A 17,833-nucleotide genomic window follows, 5' to 3' on the forward strand; every position below is an offset into this window, starting at 1 on the left:
TGTACACCAGTGCTCTTGTTCAGGCAGAGGAAAACAGCTCTGCTTTCTCACTCCTGAAATTGGTAGACTGCTTCAGCACAGGGAAAATGGATTTTTGCTCTGGAACTGTTCATTCATTTCAAGTTAGACTGAAGGTTATAAGCCAAAAAATTGCCAGCAACACTGATAAAAGCATCAAAAGAAAATCCGTAAGTCATAAGCACATGAAAAGAGCAAGACCATATGGTTTTTTAGTGGAGCTAAAGGCCTATTAAAAAGTGCAGGGGAGGGAAGCAGTGATGATAATGAACCTCTTTCCTTATATTGGCTATATGAAGGAAGAGCTCACATGGTGTATTTTGTGATTTATAGATTTGTTGCTAGAGGAAAATACAGAAAAAGAGCACAAGTGCAAGAGGAGAGCTGCAAGTTAAACTACTTTTTTAGAGTAAAATTTTTGAATAAGCCTTGGAGTAGTAAATGGAAGATAGGATTCTTCAGGCCAGTTATGTGCCTGCAACTATGATATGGTAATCTCAATTTTTTCTATAGTTTCCCCACTTTTTCTTCCTCAGTAGTAAAAAATTATGGAAAGCATCTCACATAAAAATCACTGGAATTAACTCCAAGTCGCATGAGGCTTGTCCTGGGTATAGGAAGAACCTGAACTGAGTCTCTTTGAGTCATGTACAAAGACATTAAGGGTGGCTATTTTATGAGCAGAGAAAGTAGTGAGAGATAGTCCCTTCTCTCTTAAATGACCTGTATCCAGTAGTAATGACTACTGCATTAAGATCCATGAGGCAGAAAGTAGCAAGGAAAGAAAATAATCTTTTCCTGGACAGCAATTCTTTTTAAACATGAACTACAACGCAATCCTATAAAAACTGAAGCCTTTTTAGGCATGAGAAGAAGCAACCCTCTATGTGCTTGGGGAAAATTAAGTTGAAAAAGTATGACAGTATGAATAGAGTGAGGCTGGAGCCATTGGAAAATGTTGCAATTTAGGATTAATTTTTAAAAAAATTTCTGGCTTTAAATATGGTCTTGAAATACGTGATGTGCTTTAACTCTAGTTTCCAAATCTTGGTCCAGAGCTCTTCAATAACTTTTAGAAGTTAGCTTGGTACCAAATCTTGATTCTGAAGTTTGTCACCTAAGCCCTAGGAAATCTGCTTGGAAAGCAACTATAAAAATGTGACCTTAAGTCCTACTTTCAGCTTTATTCTACTGACAAACAAAGGCTCACTCACTGGATCAGAGAGGTGGACAGGACTGGGAAAGAAATGCATTTCGTTGCTATACTACTGCTTCCAGAATAATTCCTACACCACATCTGTGCTGTGCAAGGAACTGTTTGAAGATTTCTACCTTTCCACTTATTCAGCTGTTATATCTACATTAGACTGTGAATGGTTTATCTCCATCATACTCTGTCTAGAGAAAATATCAACTCATGATGTGGAATCGTTCTCCCTACACACACACTGCTTCTCAGACCTCAAATCATCGTGGTTGGTGCTGGACTCAGTATTCTCCAAGCAGAACAGACAGATTTTTGACCTTGTTTTAAAATCAGTTTAGTTAGTGAGCCTCTAACATTCATTATGAAGTAAATATAAGTCAGATAAACCAAAATAATTTAATCAGTGAGTAAAAGTATGTATCCCCAAAAAAGGAGAAAAAGTAAGTGGTGGGAGTAAACAAGGTTGTGTTTCTTCAGTTATACTCAGTGATGCCAGAGGGCTACTTTCCCTAACATCTTCAGAGACTTTTCTTTTGCTTATCAACATAGTAATCCTTGGTTCTGGATAGGGAAGGATTCTGGAGAAAATTGAAAGTGCCCAAGTAAGAAAAAAAGTTGATTCTTCTTATGCAACTGTGAGAAGGTTGAGGGTGAGAAATGTGGCTTCAGGCCATTTCTTTTTTTTTTGTAATGCAAAGTTTGAGGCATTTGATAGACAATCCTGAGACTTGCAGACTTTTTTAGGACGGTATAGGAGCTCTAAACCAAGAAACAACAAAAACTTTGCCATAATGAAATATAGGAAAAAAACCCCATATTATCCAACTTGTAGCTATATCATATTACCAAAAGAACATTTTAATTACTGGCATTCAAACCCAGCTAGACATTCTATAAAAAAAAAAAACAAACCACAACTAGATTGCCTCTTCCAGGACAAGGACTCATTATAGGTGAACCACTACACTGAAGTCAGATAAAATATTAAAAGTAGTTATTAACTCCCTGTATGTAAAAAATGAAGAGAAACTTTTCAAAGGAACAACCCCTTTTATCAGTAATGGGCTCCAAGAGAGCTCACTCGTGTCCCTGCAGAGCAGAGCCAATCTTTTCACTCTGCAGTTTCTTAATAATCTACAAGTATCTGCCAAGGGAAGTTCATTTCTTTCATGTTTTAGTTTTAAATTTGTTTGTTTTTCACAAGAGTTCTTTAATAGACAAAGTTTGGAAAGAAAGCAGCTGTCAGTTACATTTTAGAAGGTATTTTGGTAGAGACATTTGTTTCTGAGGATTGCAGCCACATCTGTCTAAGAACCGGCAGGTCAAGGTCAAACCACAGTAAACTTTAGAAAGTAAATAATGAATATTTCCAAGCATTTTGATAGGAAACAAACTTTTCCATCTGAAGGACAATGGAGATACAGTGCATGTAGAGGTGTGCATAATAACATAAATACACACATATTTACAATATATGTGTATATGTATGCATTCAGAGCTGGAAAAAAATGTAGGTTTTGTCTCCAACATTAGAGTTCAGGGGATCCTTACTGAAGTACAGGCTTCAACTGAAGTATAATATTCAACTATATACTAATATCTATATCAGTATATATATTATGTATATAATATATAATATTATATATATTTTTATATTTTATATAATATATTGTATATATCTTATGTAATATAAGTTATATATTGTACGTTATATATTATATTATATATTTTAAATATTATTCTATGCTATTATTCTATTATATATTAAGTATGTTATATACTAATATACTAATATACTAATATACTAATATACTAATATACTAATATACTAATATACTAATATACTAATATACTAATATACTAATATCTATATACTAATATCTATAGAAAGTAGAGAAAACTTGTTTGGGGTGTAGCTTTCAGGAAAGTCCATATGTTTTCAAAAGTTCAGGGTTATCTCCTACCACAGAGAAAAGTAACCATTAGAAATAAGGGGATAAATAGATTTGAAAGATCAATATTTACAGCACTTGAAGAGTTGATTGATTAATCAAAAGGTTTGTAGGTTAAGTGCAGATATCAATGAAACCCTCAGGATTTCCTGAAGGAAATAGGAATGAGATTCTGAATATCTGTACAGTAGTTGAACACAAGAGATAGCAACAGATCAATGGAAGGCAGTTCTGTCCCTCCAGTACAGGATTCTTTGGGGAATTACATTAATGTATTATTGATAATTTTGTTGTCTTTGCAGAAGAACCATGAAAGTTTATGTTGCTTACTAATGAGACCAGCAAAAATAAATGCATGGGAGATGAGCTTCTATCCATTCATTCTTGCCCTAGGATACACTTGGATGGAACCCATTAGTCTCTGTGCAAACTATTGTGTTTTGACTGCTGTTGTCCTGAGGATGAAATGTGATGATCAAGGTCCCAAAATTCTGTTACCAGATGTAAAGTTTAAATTTAATTTCCTCCTAACTCTCAAAAGCAAAAGTGTCATTTTCCCAACACAAGTTGGTTAATTTAAATATCCAGCTGGAAACAATAGCAGTAATTTTTCAGTTTTCCCCTGTACCTGACACATCACAGATCCCAGCTATGCATGGAGGAAAAACCCAAAAAAATATCCTGGCAGTCAGTCAAAACTGGAAAGTGACAGAACCATGTCTAGACAGCTCCAGAAGAGAGAGGCACATGAGGTCTATTTATTACAATAAATCTGCATTAACAAGGGTTAAATGCAAACAAAGCAATACACAAATTTTCACCTGACAAGTGAGCATGATGTTCCCTTTCTACCATACCTGTATGTGAAACAAACCTTAATCAGGTTACATCTTTAAAGTTGACTCCTGCAAGCATGTGGAAAACATGCTTTGTACACCTCTTAATGTATATTTGAAGTAATATTCAGAGTTATTCATATGGATATTAAGATCAGCAATTTTTCTCAAATTAGTCAGCCCTAGAAACAACACTTTAAAGAGCTCACATCTCTGCTAAGTGGTTTCCTGATTTTCTGCAGCCCTCTTAACACTGGCAGAGCTACAGCTTTTTAAAAACGTAGTTAAAAAAAACCCAGTCAAGTTTTATTTAATATTTGCCCCAGAGTGTTACAAAGCCTTGGTCTGTTTTTACATGAAAGGATGAGTAATGGACTGAGTGATGGTAGAATCCATTCCTCTGAAAAAAGCACCCTGATATAAAAGTAGGCATTTAAAAGCAATATTTCCTGTCAGGAAAGACACTGTTTGCCAATAATGTTGCTCTGCTTGCAACATTATTCTAAAATTATTATATCTACATACAAAATGCAGCCCTGGCTGGAAAAATAACATATTCAAGTTTACAGTTTTGGGTTTTTTTTTAATTCACATAAAACCAATGACGAATGCAAAAACATGATGTGGAGAATATATCAGGCAAAGGACACATTTTGAGATTCATGTCTGAATACCTTTTTGAAAAAAAAAAAAAAAAAGAATTAGATATGCTTTCAGAGAATATATAAAATATAGCTAGCAATAAGAGTAGCTTAACTGCTGTGATGTGAATATTTCTTCAAATTCTCCAGCTTTTGCATTTGTAATTCAGACAAGCCTTTTCCCCTTAGTTATTAGGGCTGCAGAATACATTCCTATTACAGTAGTTCCTAGGAAACATACAACTTATTATCAGATTTTAGTCTGCGTGCTCATTTGGAGAAAGATGCAAAGGAAAGTGATATATACCTTGCCCTTAAAATGGAAGAACGGACCCCTAGATCATACTGAAAGATACTCAGGTTGCATCTTTTCCCCTCCACTCCCCAGTAATAAGGGAGATGTAAAAAAATTTAAGGTTCTGCGTTTCTTTTTCGTTTTCTTTGAGGCTCAAGCTAATACATTTCATTAAATGAGAGGCTAGAAACAAATAAAACCAGCCTAGAAGTAGCAGGAGAGAGAATACCTCATAACTTTTTAGCTTTTTGTTTCCTTCACAGCCTAATATAACAAAGCCATCCTGTTCTACTGTAATTCAGACTTAGATACTTTCAGTGCTAATGTTTCTGTTATACTATGACTTGAAAAATTAGAAAAAAAACAATGCAGAATTGCATGCAGAACCACAAGTTTTAGGAAAAAACTAACAGGCAACATATAAATCATAAGGAAAACCAAGGATAAGGATTTCTCAGATACTGTAGCCCTTGACTATTGCAGACAACATGAACCAGGATAGCACAGGTCAACAGTGTGCTACAAAAATTGATGATAGAGCAATGAATCATCAATAACGCAGCTGCATCACAATTTTCTGTACATGATTCCTTGTAGAACTTTATTTTTACCAATGCCAGAGGAAGCACACTAAGTTTTGGCTTCCCTTATCTTTTTCCCCTACCAAGGCATAGCTTAAACAATCAAAATGTTGATTTTGGCATGAATGACATTACAGCCTGACCCCAGCCTGACATTACAGACTGCTTAATGAGCCCTCTCTGTTCTCTTTTTCTCTTTTCACTGATTCTGAGCAGTAAGCAACCTCGCAGAAATTCTGCTTAAGCCAATTTTTCTTCCAAAGCTTTAGTTCTTTATGTACTTCCTAAGCTAGCAATGGGTAAGTTGTATCAAGCACACTTAGAGATCTGCAATACACATCACATATCAATTATGAATAGCTGTTTGAATACCTGAGATAATAAAATGGGTCAGGAAACAAAGCATAGATTCTGTCAAGCCTTCTACAGAGGTAAACTGTAAGAAAAAAAAATTCAGTTTAATTTCGAGTTGAAAATTCAGGTCTTTAACTCAAAACAAAGTAAGGTAGCTCCTTGAAAGGACAAGTTTGATTTAAGCTCATGGATCCAACTATGGCCATTATCATCATTTTTTCATCTGTCTTTTTAGATGAAAAAAGCAACACAGTGTTTCAATCCACTCTTGTTGTCTTTAGTTAATGGTGCATTAATATTAAAAATTATCTGCCTTATTTACAGAATGTTACAGTCTTAGTTTTACATGGGCATACTGTAAACCATGTGAATAACACTCATTTTCAGTTTAGCTGTTATAGTTTACATCACGTGCTGTCAGATGCCTTCCAGATTTTTAATCTATACTGTCTACCATGCCAACTGTTAGGGCTGTGACACTTGAAAAGAGCTATGATTTACCACAGCAGCCTCAGCCCTTAGCCTCAGTGATCAGCCTCAATGTGCAGATTTGGGATGCCCAGACATCTCTATCCAGGATTTTTTTATTTACTCTTTATGATGAAAAACTCTGATCTTTTTTAGTCTCGAGTGAAAATATTTCTGACTTTAAAAATCCCCTATATTGAATGTCAAAATCTCACCATATAGGTGAATGTGACTGGTCTTCTGCCAAGGTCTGAGTAGCAGGCAAAACTGCCTACAGACACATTTCACAGTCTGTGTTAGTAAAGCACTTCACTCAGAACAATTTCTTGGTATTGTATGTAAAACTTCATTCTAAAATTACAGGGGAAGGGGGAGGAAGGGTAATCTGATGTTTATATTAATTACAAAGCAAGCAATTTGATCAAGACTGCAGCACAAATCTGTCACCCACCTCATTACAATCTCAAATTTACACTAAATTAACCATAGCTTGCTTTACTGTTTTCTTGCCAGTAAGTTAACTGGTACTACACTGACTTCAGGGGAAGCAGAATGTGTTTTCTGGACAAGAAGCTGTTCAACAGGGACAAAACCAAGTCCTCCACAATAGACACACTTTCAGTTCACTTTTATGCCACATGCATCTTTTTTATTCAGAGCACACAGGACAAATGTGGCAAGCAGACTCTGGTATTTAATGGGCATTTATCTCACTGGTGATATCTAAGTCTAGAAATTTTAAATTAAAAAAAAAATCCTGCTATGATGTTATATTTCTTCCTTACTTATTTCCTGTTGGCAGGAAATTGTTACTTACTTATGACTTTCTAACAATAGTTTTGTTTTGTGAAGCCAGAAGTCTGTGCTCAGCTACAGCAGCCTTACTGAGGGTCCATATTTTGTGAGTTCTGCAGAATTACAAATAACTTGGTCTTTTTTGCTCTTAAGCAAAAATTCTTTGAAGACACCATTTAAACATGCTGGAGTGAGTTTCTTGAATTTCTTGAAGATGGAAAAAAAGCAAAGTCGTCCTGTCTGTCACTATTGCAGCAAGCTTCTGAAAAGCTACCATGGAGGTGACATCCACTTGATGTCATACTACAACCCTTACAATTCAAGAAACTACAATTCTAGGAAACTCGAAAGTGAAATCTGCACTGATACTGCAAACAGAATTTTCCTGAGCTTGGTCTTTCTGTTGTGAACCAGATTTGTATCATGAAATTAAAATTCTTCCTTGACATGCTTCCTAGGAATTATATGACTGATACCTTCCACCCAAGTGCCAGTGGACACCTTGATGCTAGCATCCCAGGGGAAGACTTGTGTCTTCACACCTAAGGTGAACAAATTTATGCTACTACAGATGGGGAAGACAGTCCTACAGCATCTCTTTCTCTATAAAGCATGAGGAAAACTCACTCTAGAAGTTCTGCAGACCTGGGTGGTGTCAGCACCGTAAATAGCTGACACAGCCATAGAGGTTTCCATAGCAGGTGCACCCTGTCAGAACTGCAATGCTGTGTTCTGGGGTAACAAAAAATCATGGGGAAACTTTGTTTGGAAAAAGGTTGTGTTATTTTATAGTCTCCTTTTGTCTTTAAAATGAGAAGATAACAATTTAAAAGGCACGGTTGAATAGTGTCCAGCAGAATGAGAACAATCTAGCAACATGCTGCAGTATTTCAGGACAATTAATGGTATCAACTTGTCCTCAAGAAGCTTAAAAACATGCAAATAAAAGTGATTAATTTCAGAAAGTTGAATTATTGGTTATGTCTTAGTCTTGATTATGTCTTAGTAAAAGTATATTATGAATACTAAACTGAGCTGTGAAGGGGTCTGAGATCACCTTGAGACAAATAAGGTAAAATATGTTACACTACCCTATATTTATTAAAATCTGTTCCATATAAATATCTGTGTGGCTTTTTTATTAAATTGTAACACGAGCTGACCAGACTATTATATTATACTTGAATAAATAGTCTACAACCACTTATATTTCATGTCACACGGCATTTAATAGCCTGTTAATAGTAATATTTGGATTCAGCTAGTAAAGAAAAGGCTTTCAAAAAGAAAATACCATTTAGTAGACTTCTATTGTGTAGTTCTGAGGTAGCTATTTTGGACTCAGAAAAAAAGAGTCATATTTTCTGTCCATGATCAATCCCTCACTCCTTTGTCAAACTATTTGAATAAAGGGAGGTTTCAAAAGCACAAATGCCAGCAAGCTGTTCAGTTAACCTAAGAATCATGACTGTGTTGTCTATTTTCCACTGTCCTTTTTGAAAAGCCCTACTTTACCCATTAAATTGGAAAGTACAGTTCCAAACAAGATTATGGCACACAATTGGTCATTAGGGATCCAATGTTACAGATCACCAACATAATAAAGAAAAGAAAAGAAAATGAGAGGAAAATCGGTGTATACAAAATTTGAAAAGGGTCAAAGTCAGAAAAGATGTAAAAAATGTAGTCCCATTATGTGACCCTTACCTCAAATTGAAGATATTTGTCTGCTTCTCTAGAAAGTATAAAATGAACTAAAGTTTGGGAGGATCTTGCTTCTGGGAGCTAGAGGTATCACAAGGATTTCTTGCAACCAAGGAGCATGTTGTGATACCAGAGCAAACTGTTACACAAACACACCAGAAATCTCACTGAATATTACAGTCATAAATAATTCCTCCCAAACCCTCACTTCTGACTAGTGAATGTGTATTGCTGCAATAAGCTTTACAAGTCCCCTCTTTAGATTTCCAAGTGCTCTGAAATGCTTCACATTATATCTGCACATGCTCATCACCTATGTGCAGATAAAAATCATAAAATGATTTAGGTTGGAAGGGACCTTTGAGATCATCTACTGCCATCTCCCTGACATGGGCAGAGATGTCTCCCATCCAGACAAGGTTGCTCAAGGTCTCATTCAACTTGGCCCTGAACATCTCCAGGGAGGGAGTATCCACAACTTCTGGGCAATCTGTTCCAGAGTCTTGCCACCCTCACACTGAAAAACTTCCAGATATTCAGTCTAAACCTTTTCTCCTTCAGTTTAAAACCATTTCCTCTCATGCTATCACTGGACACTCTTGCAATAGGTGAGAGAACAGAGCCTCATTGCCTGGTGTTTCCTAGAAACACTGCAAAGATATTCTCCTGAAAGGGATAGCTAAAATTAAAGACAAGCAGAGGAGCAGAAATGAACACCCTGAGACTGAGCTAGAGGGAAAAAGGATCCAGGTTTTTAGTGTTAACACTGAACAGGTTCAGAATCATATAATGCAAAATCTTTTTAATGTCCATTTTGCACATCATCCCATTGCTCTTCTTTTCCCAAGAATCCAGCCCTTGACCTACAGAACATGGTAATTTTTAACATTCTGCAGAAGGTTGGCTTCATTAACCCCTTGGCACAATGATGCAAGCAAGGCATTTCTAATGGCAAGATGAAGAATGCACCACTGAAAATCATTTTTATCTACAATCTCTACACAAAGGTAAGCAATCACTGAAAGACATTTTTTTGCTAAACGCCACCTGTAAGTGACTAAACCACAGGCTTCAGCAATGTGATTAAGAACAGAAATGCTACTACAATAGAAATTCATCTCAATCTTAGTAGTGTGAACAGGAATTCCTATTATAATGAATCAAGATGGCAATCTGGACAGTTTAAGAGTAATATGCTTTGCAGGTTTTGGATCATTTAAGAAGGCCTATCATGTATTCTTAGACTTGAAACTGAGAGAGAATTATCCTGCAATTTAAAAATTATGATTTCACTCTTTCTATAACATCACCGTTGAATATATTTTTGTGGCTATCCAAATTCATATTATAAAATACCTTTTTGTCTTCAAGAGTTGCTACTAATGGAGCAGAGCACGCTAGCTTTTCATTGCTGTTATAGAAAAGCAAAAAAAATAGTATTTTGGAGCCAAGTAGACTTGTGAAAATTTGTTCTCATGTGAGGAGAGGATAAAGCACATTATTAGGATGATGCATTGCCCTTGAAGAGGAGCAAAATGACTCAATTTGTTCACACACAATATGAGAGCATTTGGATCTCAGGAGATCTGTATTTCCTTATTTGAAGGGTACATATCCCAAAGGAGCTCTAGGTTAGTGCATATGGAGAGATTTTCAGCAAGGACAAATGTCAAAGAGCAACTTGCATCAGAGTGATATAACTGTGGTTATGGTTCAGTAGGAAAATTGATTTCCTTACAACAGATCAGGAATTCCTGCCGTGAAACAAGGCCCTCAAAATCCCATTCTTCAATGAATGAAAATGCTTCTAAGGAGATGATACATAAGTATTGTATTATCCTTCAGAAATTAAGTAGAATTATTTTCAAGATGAGAGGTAAAACTCATGAAATTTATTTCCTAAAACAATGAAATACCTTATGGGACCACTAGTAGCTCAAAAAGACAGGTTGTCCTGCTAGCATGAATACTTATAAATTTTCTGTGTGTAATTTTGCTGTAGTGCTGTGGTGTTACTAATGCTTGATACATCACATTATTTTTCTGTTACTGGGATGCTGAAGTTACAAGTTGACAAAGGACAGCGAAAGTCACATGTACAGGATAATGGTTGCCTACCTAAGGAATTTTTGCAATTTTTTTCAGTTTAGAAGTGTGGCTTGGCATTTCACTATTCAGCCCTGTGACCCTTAAAGGCAATGAATGTTCACTGGGATGTTACCACATTGATTCCAATACAAAATTCAGCCTATCCTTCCCACTTTCAGAATGCTAGTCTTTTAATTTTAACTACATGCCAGAAATTACAGTGCAGAAGAAGAACCTTTAGAAGTTGTGGAGTAGATAAACAGCAGAAGAATAAAACTCTTGCTTACGACAAAAATCTCTGTTTTACATGCTTTAAAACAGCAGTTAAGTTGTTTGCTGTCCCATGTGTGCAGTGTAGCCTCCCCACTGGTCACTACTTAGATTTTATGAGCCTGTTCTCAACTCCACCAGCTTTCTGTCACATCACTAACCTACATTAATTGCTGCAAGGCTTTTTCTTTGACTTGTGTGGTTTTTTTTCCTCCCCCCTCCCCACATCAACCCAGATTCAGTTACTTTTATCACAAGCTACAGAAAATCAGGTTTGTCACAGAGATTTTCATTACTCATAGAGCACAAACAGCAACAAGTATGAAAACACATCCGAAGAAATTCAAGCCCCAGCTTCCCCCTTCTACATATTTTATTCAGTTGCTATAATTTGTAGCTCAGATTTTCCTTTTAATTGTTCTCTCATTACTCCATTGTTTATCTATTAAAAACTGGTTAATTAATTTAAGCAATAGAGGTGTTGGAAGTTCCTTATTTACCCGTTTGCACATCCATATTTCATAATGCCAGTGCAACCCTTCATTAGGTTGTTAGATAGTGTTAAAGGTACAAATGGGTGTCAGATGAGCTACTGAATGAATTCTGTTTTTTGTGAATTAACTGATGAACTGACTTTACTATAGGAATATTCCAATAGGCTTTGACTCCTGTTGACTTTTCCTAGAAGTGCTCAAATACCTTGATAAAATGCCATTTCAAGGAATAAAATAAAGAAGGAAATCTTAGTAGATGGAATAAAAAGAGGCTATGGTATTGCTGACCTCAATTATGGACAACAGTAGCACGAAACAAACGCTATAAGAGGGAAGTTATTTACTTTTGTCATTGCATTGCCACAGCTTGTTACAACTACCTGGTGTCTCCTTGCCTTCAAAGCCATGCAAGCTTCTAGGTGATTTCCATGGCACAGAAAGGCTATCATAAATGATTAGAAAGGATATGATCTTGATGAAATATAGCAAAAAACTTCCAGGGATGGGGCTTCCACCACCTCTCTGAGCGATCTGTTCCTGTGTCTCACCACCCCCACGGTGAAGAACTTCTTCCTAACTTCCAATCTGAATCTCCCCTTCTCTAGCTTGCATCCATCCCCCCATTTCCTATCACTCCCTGACATCCTAAAAAGTCCTACTGTGGTCCTATTACTTTGTTTCCAGAGAATTTTAATCTTTGTAAGCCTTTTCAGATATTTTTATTAATGCAGCCCAGCAGCCTATGTACACAAAATATCTACTGATTTTTCTCATTTTAAAATGCATGATCATACATGCATTTTAATGATCTCACATAGAGGCAGCATTAGTGAATCCTATAATTTCCCTGCCTTCTGATTAGAGTCAACCACTCCGTGTCTGGATGCTCTGCCTCATACAGAGTACATGCACAACATCCCTTCACAACCTTGTCTTCATGGATAAGTGTGGTGGAGAAGAGGCAGACAGAAGTCATTAGAAAGTAGGGAATCCAGTGTCTCAAAAAGGATGGAGAGAGCAGTACTACACTGCTAGCAGCATTCACAGGTATCAAATTCTTAACATGGTTTGTCAGAAATGCTTCTGAGGTGGGTCTGCAAAGGCACATTGCTGACTTAAAAATGTGTACCTGGTAAAGTCATTTAGGGTCTCTTGAAGCATCCAGTTTGAAATTTGTTTTGCTTACTGATATGATTATGAGGTGTGTCTGATATCTGTGTCAGAAGCCAAGCTCCACTTATGCTTTTGTGGGCATATTTATTTATTTATTCTTGCCAGCAAAACAGTGCCAGTCTGGGGAGGTTTGAAAGTCAGGCAGAGACTGCAGTTAATTCAGTTCCTTTCCTGAGCCTGCACATGAGTGATGCTAAGATTTATATTTTTGTCTCTATTTTAGAGTATTGTTCTTGATTATTCATATTAACTGTAGCTGTATCATGGTTAGAAAGAGATTTCTACTTTGAATCACTAAGGCCATAACCTGTATTTATTCCATCACAGTTTTCCAATATGTATCTATGGAAGTTACAGATCCCAGGATGTTATATTTATTTATAATTAAATTAGTTTCTCTTGTGAACAGGACATCTTTTGAATTTTTAACAGTTTTGTTGAGGATGGAAATGTCTTTTGCTCTGTAAATTTATCTGCTATGCAAAGATGCTACTGAATTCCTGAACATCAAAATGTGTGTATATTAATCATCTGAGAGCAATAATTTGCACAGGGTAATTTTGCATAGTTTTACTCATATAATTTTCTTGTCATTATTTGGGCTGCTATTTAAGACCACTCTGAAGAAAACGTATTTTAGTTCAAAGTCTTGACTTCCTTTACAAAGTTTATATTTGATTCCCTCCCCTCCTTTAGTAATAGCTCCTGGTTAGTGAATACAAATTTTCATACTAGTACTGAAGTCAGCAAGTAGCTCACACCACTGGAAGGTATACAATTTATATATAAAAAGCCTATTTCTTAGCCTGGAAAAACAAATTATTTCAAAATGTATCCACTGCAGGGATATTTTTCATGCTCTTTAGACTGGAAATACAGTATGGTGGTTGTATAAAAGAGATTCTGTTTATGTGTCCTACTTAGGCAGCACAATCTTGGCCAGATTGCAGAGCAAATTCAGGGACTGGAGCTGGCATAACTCTTGTCAGCAGCCCAGTCACATCTCAGCTAATGCTGCTGATCAGAAGGGGAACATGTACTCTGGTCAGCTCCAGTCCACCTCCATCCTCACCTTGGGCCGAATATTTGTGCAACCAAAATGCAAAGCACACCAGGCAATGATATAGTTTCAAACCAATAGAGGCAATACAAAACAAAAAAAACAAAAAAACCCTAACAAAAAACCCCAACATAACCTAAATCCCGTTCAAAATACAACTTTGGCTACAAATAGTTCAAAATCAACTATTAAGTACTTCTACCTTCAACAAAACTGTGACCAAAACAGAAAAGGTAAATTGCAGACTTGGGCTTTCTCCTTTCTCACTTTCTTCAGCTGCAGCTTCTCCTGCACATTCTGTGTCATCCTTCAGTAACAGTTCCTGTATATGAAACTTGAATTTGAGAGCAACTTCCCAACTTCCAACACTTCCTTTTGAAGTAGATTACATTTTAGCAGTCTTCTGCTTTAAAATTTATTTGCATTTGTCCCATTAATTCAAGCAAATAAAAGGAAGTGTAAAATTCTGCCTCAGGTATGATATTCACTGAAGTCACCAGGTCTTTTTCCTGACTGAACCAAGTAGCTACAGAATCTGGTCTATTCTGAAGTTCATACTAAGAACATAATTCACTACTGACAGCAAATAGTAGTCTAGGCAAGGAGCTAACAGTACCATGAAGAGGAGAGTTCACAGTGGAAAGGAACAGATAAATTTTGTTGAGCTAATAAAACCAATAAAAACAAAAGGATTAGGGATAGCACTCAACAATTTCCTGAATAACTTAGGAGTTCTGATAAGAAAGGAATAAGGGAGGAAGAAAAGCAGTTTGGTTAGAGTCTAAGATAAATGCTGCATTAAGAATAATCCAGAAGCAATATTGAAGAATCAGCAGTAGAAGTGATGTTGAAATCTGCATATTAAAATGCTCAAAAATATATTCAGAAGTAGGGGGAGGGAGGGGAGATCACATTAAAAAGTATGATTAACCTGGGATTTTTGCCAAATGTAGCATAGGTCAGAGCAGTTTTTATTGTATGTCTGCTCTGGTGTCAGTGTGTGTGCAGTTCAGGAATTTGCCCTGTAAGCAGAAATTTTTCATTGCACTGAGAACAGGAGGTTAAAGAGAAACAGTCTTCTTCTTTAGAGTATGTCACATCATCTTGATCTGAATTTAACCCAGGTAATTGCAGAAATTATTTGGAACAGAGTTTGGACAGAAGGAGTGTATATCCAACATCATGAGCTAAACTTGATGTAGAAAAACTCAAAAAAAAAGTTGAGAAAAAGAAAAAAGTTCAGTTTCTTAGAACTGCAGATTTCTTGGAGAGCTCCATGGGGCATCACTTACTGCTGTTTGACAGCCACTGGCTGCTAGTGATGAGCTGAGAGCCATCAGCACTTAGTTAGCAGTATTAAGTCTCTAATGGTGGAGGGAAAAAAACCAGAAAGGACAAGAAAAGTGGTAAAAATTCACCTCTTTGGAAATGTAATAGATTGATTTATTTTGGATGTTATGGTGTGTATCAACCAATAATATTTTATTTTATCCCTTTGGAGCCTTTTTCTCCCTCAAATTCCTTCTCTTAACTGCCATGCTAACAAACCATGAAAAAAATCCAGACCGAGACAAACTAATGAGTAAGTCTTCTCTTGAACTCTCCATGAATATTACATGCTAATTCAAGCATGTAAAAATATCTGATTTGCCACATTTCAGGATTTTGGATTGATTGACAAATCATCCAAATTCTCTGCAATATGTATTTCTAAAGAAAGTAAGTTAGAAAGAAAATTTTTCATCTTAAGTAAAGCCAATGCACATCAGAGAATACATAATAACTCTGCTCCTTCCAAGTTTAAAACCCAATCATATTATTTTGTGAGAATAACTGATTAATGAGGATTTAATTTAGGAGAAATCTCATTTTGTTAAAAAAATTTGGCATTATTTTCTAGACAGATATTCTACCAAATATATAATGATAGTCAACTAATGAAATCATATCATTGTTAGGTGGATAGGCAGGCTTGCAATATATCAAGTTCCAGTACAACAGAGGCTCACATTTCCAAAAATTCTTTGCTATAAGAAGTTATTTGACTACATTAAATACTTTCTGGACCTTAGAGTATTTTCTTAGTGATTGTGCTGTCCTAATAAATTTGAAATACTTTAAATTATACATTCCTGTCCAGAATTGGAATGTCTTACTTTAAAAAATTTACATGCTTATATGTCACAATTTTATTAGGGTTTTTTTGGTTGGGTGGGAGGGGCTTTTAGACAAGAATATTTTCTTCAAGATAGATCCTTGATTATAGGCAATTATAGTAATTTTGTTTTTTAAATTTAGGTATAGGTTCATCCACATGTAGCTCCATCCACAGGTGTATTCACACACAGAGTGGGGGCCAGATCATGAAGCTGAGATTATATTTTTGTTGAAGCACCTGTAACAAGTCCATGCAGAAGTACAAAACAAAGTGCACACACACTCCAACAGCCTGGTCAGATCCATTGGTCTAAGTCACTCCAATTCACCAAAAAGGTACCAACACAAAGCAGGTAAGAATTCAGATTTTCTAAAAGACATCTCTAAGGATAATGTAAAAAGTGTGAATTATGTGTTAGTGTGTGTGTCTATGAGATGATGAGTGCTCATTGTAAAATAAATATTTATTTCTTGTAGAGCATTTCTTATGTTTATCTCAAAGACCCTTAAACTGAAATATCCAGCTGAATAAATTGAATCTAAGGAATTAACCATTCTAATTAAAAACGCCAAAAAGGGCTAAAGGATTTTTTCCCAAAAGTATATATTGGCAGAGAAGTGACAGAGAAAAATATCAGAATGAATAAAGAATATCTTAATCTATTAAGAAGTTGTAATCTTTATAGATAGTGAGGAAGGGTTGTCTTCAAAGTTTATAAAAAAGAAAATCAAGGGTCTCATAATGCATGGAAAGAAAGTTGCCTCTCATCAGATAATGAACTTGTTTTTAAGTGATGAAAATTATAATGAACCCATTAGTAATGCTGCTCTCAGGATTAATAATTATGAAGATGGTGATTGTGAATGCAGTGTAGAAGAAATATTTCCATTCTAGATGGAAGAAAATGGTACAAACAACAGGTAAATTAAAGTTAACTAGAAAAGGAGAAAAGACACATGGTAATAATGAAGAAGCAATAGAAACTTCACACAACTAACGAAAAATTGTGGAACAGAACGTGGCACTATTGGAAATAAACAGAACAGATTAAATAACCCATGAAAATTATGAATGCAAACCTATCTTTTCTTATCTCAGGCTGAATACTGTAATGTAGTCCACAAGTCATCAATATATTTTAAAATAAACCATGAGCTTAGTTTTCATCTTACGGTGTACTAGCAACACTGCTTACTCTAAGTTTTGAAACATTTTCATCTCTTGGATCCCAGAGGACAGCTAGAAAATTGGTTTTCCAAAGGAAAGATGCACGAAACCTAATTTTTACTTCACTGATGATAATAATTGCCCTGAATAAAGAGTTAGATAAATACTAACATGTTCAGAAAGTCAATCACACTAAACCTTATTTTTATAAATTTATTCTCATTAGTAACTGCTTACTTAGATCTCATTCTCTAAGCATTTAATGAGAAATTATGATTGAATAAGAAGGACTAAAAGGTGGTGGTGGTTTTTTGGGGTTTTTGTTTGTTTGTTTTTTTCTAGGTGCTAAACATTTAATACTTTTAGTAGCATTTAATATCTCAGATCACACAAATTAATCCATCATCCAGATCTCCCCACTAAAGCATCTTCTAAGTTGAATTTCAAGCAGATGCTCTGCATTAAGACAAGAAACATGAATTTATTTGAATATTTGGTGATCAAAATACTATTATTGTCAGAGTTACACTCCAACCAACAACATAGGTTTGCTGTACCTAAATCCTTGATGT

This window comes from Heliangelus exortis, chromosome 4, assembly GCF_036169615.1.
Source record: "Heliangelus exortis chromosome 4, bHelExo1.hap1, whole genome shotgun sequence".
Lineage (NCBI taxonomy): Eukaryota > Metazoa > Chordata > Aves > Apodiformes > Trochilidae > Heliangelus > Heliangelus exortis.